Source organism: Seriola lalandi, unplaced genomic scaffold (assembly GCF_002814215.2).
Source record: "Seriola lalandi dorsalis isolate HSWRI2012SDOR001 ecotype SW California unplaced genomic scaffold, Sedor1 jcf7180002054563, whole genome shotgun sequence".
NCBI classification, from domain to species: Eukaryota; Metazoa; Chordata; class Actinopteri; order Carangiformes; family Carangidae; genus Seriola; species Seriola lalandi.
In genome coordinates, this window is record NW_019525116.1 from 2025398 (window position 1) to 2030620 (window position 5223).

Consider the following 5223-nt stretch of genomic DNA (forward strand, 5'->3'; position numbering starts at 1 on the left):
GTGGGGGGGTGGAGGGGCGTGGTCAAGCATGAATGCAGTCATTCATAAAAATTCAGAATTACTACATTCCAAAGAGGACCTGGCTTTTGGGTGTTTATTTATTTATGTTTGAGCGAAAATAATATTTTTGATGCTTTAAAGTTCTTTTCACACGCATGCTTCTGTCCGGCTGCTGCTTTGTGAAAAATAAAATAAATATACTCAGCTGCTAGTCTGTGCTACATTAATACTTTGGGCAGCCATGGAAAACAGCTAGGAATTTCCTTCCCCCACTTTGTAAAAATACTTTTAAACAAGAGCTGGACAGATAAAGTACATATACAAGGAGAGCAGAGTTGGCTGTAACTACATGATTGAGTGATAGTGGTGTTGAAAATGATTATGATAATCTCCTGTGCAATTCATCACGCTCTTTTCCTCCTTGCATATCCTGTCTTTAGCCCCCACATCCCTTTTACCTACTTAGAGGTTCCCAGGCCACCACTTTCTACACACACACACACACACACACACACACACACACACACACACACACACACACAAACGACATGTAAACAGACAAGAATTTATTTTTTGGTTGAAGGTTTTCATTGAAGAGAGCAGAGCGGAGGTGAGAACCACCTGGATAATCTTCTTGTCATCCCCGCAGACATGCACACAGGAAACCGGCCATCTCAGTACCTGAGCTGGTGGCTTACACACACACACACACACACACACACACAAACACACACACACACTGATACACACTCGTACTGTATGTATGTGAGACGGTTAAATACATATTCCACATACGCACCCTCAAACGTTACATTAAACTGCACAGGCACACACAGTGGGCTGCTTGCTGAAATTGAGTGAGATGGATTGTGGGTGACTAAATTGTTATTTTCCCTTACTGTTTCCCTAACATGTATCATTAAGCAGAGGGATGGCTGCAGACATATGTGCCAACAGGGAAGATTGCATCCCCCGTCATCCTCTATAGATCACCGCCTGCACTTAACCAAATGCTTGCATTTTGAGTGGTGCGTTCAGTAGACTTGTACACAGTCGTGGAAGACTTACTGACATCCTTTACTGGAGTAAAGATGAAAATAAGTCTTTACTGATCCCCAGAGGAGAAATTCAGCATAAAGTAAAAAAATAAATACTTGTAAATATATACAAACATACGTCAAATAAAGTGACAAAAGTAGAGTTTACTGTATGTAAGAGTAATATGATACCATTTACTATAAAAGTATACACCAGAATAGTATATACTATGATAAGGTAATGATACCTGTATTTTTCTGTTAATAGAAATATAATATAATATTTAATGTAATAAAACAGTATAACATACTAACAAAAAGTAAAGTAAAAGTACATCAAATACTCAATTATGAAGTAAAAGTCCTGCCTTCAAAATCACTCTCAAGTTAAAGTACCAAAGTTTTTACTGGCGAAATGTATTTAAAGCAGAATTCTGTAACTTTTACTAACACCAGTGCCAATGGTAGTAAAATGGTGGAAGCTAAAATGTGGTATAACAGAAGCACAAGTAGAGAAGAGTCATGAGGTTAGCAAACTGACATACTGATGGCATTATTACAAAAATGTCTCTCTGAAGTTTGCTGACATTAGATGTTGGTCATACCAGTCCAAATGAAGCTGTAGCAGCAAAATCCCTGTGTGTAATGCATTGAGAATGTGTTATTGAATGCTATAAACTTACTTTAGGTCTTAATTTGTAAACCTATTAACTGTAGCTGTCACAAAAAGTAAAAAAAAAAGAGTAATATTTCACCCTGAATTGTGGTGTGGTGCAGAAGTATGAAGTAACATAAATCGCTGCATACACCCTCATTGTAAGCATACTCACATTAGCATATCACAAGCTCACTCCACAAGCACTTAACACAGACATAGAAGAGACCGTACACACCAGCATACACATGCACGGTATGTCCTCACACACACACACACACACACACACACACACACACACACACAGAGGCCTACACAGAGAGCAAAGTTATGTATTTACCAAACCTCCATCCTCTTCCCACACAATCCATCTCTCTCTGTCAGTGCACGGAGGTGATGTAACAGGCCCGTGTAAACAAGCCCAACACGGTGAGAGAAAGTGGAGGGAGAAAAAAAAAAACACTGGATTTGCTGAAGCTTGTGTGTGTGTGTGTGTGTGTGTGTGTGTGTGTGTGTGTGTGAGGGAGGAAGGGAGGGAGGGAGAGAGAAATATGTTTTTGTTGTTTTCATACTTAAGTTCCATTGACTCATCAAAGAATGTGTCTTTTCCACTTTGGTCTCAGTGGCTTCCACCCCAGACATAATAAACAAACATGCACAATTTCCAACACACCAAAGCAGAGGCATTCATTAGCTCTTTCGGGGATACTAGACTCTGCCACTGGGAACTTGCCCCGTGCGGTGACCTTTACATTCTGAGCTGACAGCAAACGTCAACTCGTAATGGTTAAAGTGACACAAGTCTGCTTTGAGAGTTCACTGGAAAACCTCCTTGTCACTACTATTAAAAAGTCAAAGGAATGGTTGGAAGTGCAGGAGGAGGGTAACGGGCTCTGAGCAACGGCAGGTGAGAAACAGATCAAACCTTCAAAAACAAGTCAGTGGAAATAAAAGACAAGCAGACTGGGGTTTAAGGAGAGAGAGAGAGAGAGAGAGAGAGAGAGAGAGGTGTAAGGCACATGCACGGAGCCAAGGTAATATTAGGCAGCGAGAAAAGAAGGAAGTAGATAGAACAGGATAGTAGTGTGAGGTCAGTGGAACAAACTCAGCTCACTTTTCACTTTTGATTCGTCGCCACAAAGAGCACAACACTGTGAGTCAAGCAGAAAAGTGTTGTTTTTACCGTAAGGAAAGCGAGTTTGTTTATACATGAGGGGAATGGATGTGGAGGAGGGGTGATGGGGGGAGGGACAGGTGTGGAGTGTTTGTTTAGGAGCGCTTCTGCCACACCTGCTGCCACAATTCCCACTCTTTGTATGATAACGCCTACAGATGCACACATAAATATGAGTATGTCGCTTGTTAGCTCTTGCAAATTCTCAGATTTGATCCGGTGTTTAAGCTCTGGTTCGCTCAAGGCCGAGGTGTCAGGATTTTATGATCATACTGCCGTAGATTTATGCCTTTTGAGGAAATTCCAACAAGTCATTTTTTAATAATGCCTTCAGATGTGAAACTTTATTATGTCAAAGCATCGTAACGTCCTCTTTTATCCATCAGAGAAATTCTTTCATGCAGGGGAACAGGTGTCTTTGTTATATCAACACTTTGTGAGGGAGTGTATTAAAATTACTACGGGCTGGAGAGAGGGAAAGGTAATGTTATTTTTAGTCTGACTTTTCTGACAGATCCACAGTGGTTCTTTCATTTTTATTTTTTCCTCTGCAACATCGTTAAACACCAGCTCTGTCTCTACTAAATACGATGGTGAGGAGGATAATCGTCACACCTGCTTCACACCAGGATGATGCCACAGTTGTGCTTCGAGCTAAATGCTAAGTAGCAGAGCTGCTAGCATATATACACTCTTCATCTTGTTTTGATTTATGTTTTCCACTATTAGCTTATCTCTTTTTTTCTTTGCCCTGTTCATCCCAAGGATAAACGGACCAGAGTCTTATTTCTGAAAATGGCAATAGAAACATGTTTAAAGAAAACAGAGTGGAGCAAAGGGAAGTTGTAGATGTTATTAAATTTGTTCGGGGTGTTTTTGTGTCCGTGTGTGTGTGTTTGTGCGTGTGTGCGTGTGTGTATGTGCAGCAAGGACAAAGACAGGGTGACTGAAAAAAAAAAAAACAGGCTAGAGTGCACAGCCTGTTCCAAAAGAGAAGACAGGGGAAAGAAAAACAAGTTAAGAGAGAGGTTAGGAGAGTGCCAGTAAGAAAGGATGAGAGGAGGGGGGCAAGGAATTTTAGTCCTAAAGTTATTTTTAAACCAAGAACAGGAACTCTACTGTTGACTTCCCAAACACTGAAACATAGATCGGTATAAGAGCGGGGCTGGGAAAAGGAGACAGGGAGGGTACATACAGGTGTCTCATCCCATACACATGCACCCCTCCAGACACATTCCTAGCATCATTTATGCTCTCAAACTCACACTTACTGGGAACGTGTGGCTGCATATTCATCACATCTTTCACAGTACACAGCTCTGTGTTTTAAGACGTTCAAACCTTCAATAAAAAACGAGAAAGGCATTCATTTAAACTTCTATTTGTACAATTCCATATATATACATATATATATGTGTATATATACAGCATCTGGTCTGACTGACTATAATCAAGACGTGGTGTACACAAGGAACAGAATCTGCCAATTACAGGCCAATGGTAAATGGAGACAGAAAGTGAGGAGTCACAACGTTTAAAAAAAGATGACAGACCAGCAAAAGGACATGTAAGGAGATTCAAAGATGACTGAGGATACAGTTTCACACTAATTGAAATAACTACAAGGTCATCTACTGTAATCGTCCTCTTGGCACGATCTGTTCAACAACAAGCCTTATCCTGCGTGTGCTTTTCCACAGGGTACGCCACCAGGCTGTTATTAACAAATAAAGACATCTGGGTTTATGGGGAGTGAGTTGGGACAAAACTCTCACACAAAGGCGGGAGGGAGCGTTCTGTGTACGCAAAGAACACACACCCTGCCATTCATGCGTGCTTTGTCAGGGGCTGTTATGAAACCTCAGCTTCATCAATGGCTGTTGTATTCCCAACTGCAGGCTTGTGCAGCCGGGAAACAAGCGAGGAGTGGGAATAAACAGCCACACGAGGAAAGCGATCAGGTGCAGCAGTTACAGCCATCCGAAGAAGTCGTTATCTGTCAGGAGACACGCAGTACAGTTTGCTCTGCGTCACAGAGTATCACTTCCTTATGACCTTTAGCCCGGGTCAGCGCCTTCGGTGACGAGAGAGGTCAGCCTTAGCACGCACTCCGGGCGCTCCTGATGGGGTCAAAGGAAACTGGGTCACCTGTACCTGTTCATCAGCGAATATGTATCTAACTGTTGGTGCCCACCAACCACCCAAGGCAAGGTCACGCCCTTCCTTCTGGATCCCCCCTCCCGCCTCGCGTCTTCGCCCTCCCTTCACCTCCAAGGTGTCACAGAGAGCACCCTTGTTCTAGCCCTCTCCTCCTTTCCACCGGGACCCCTCAAAAATCCCAGATATCCCTGCAATTT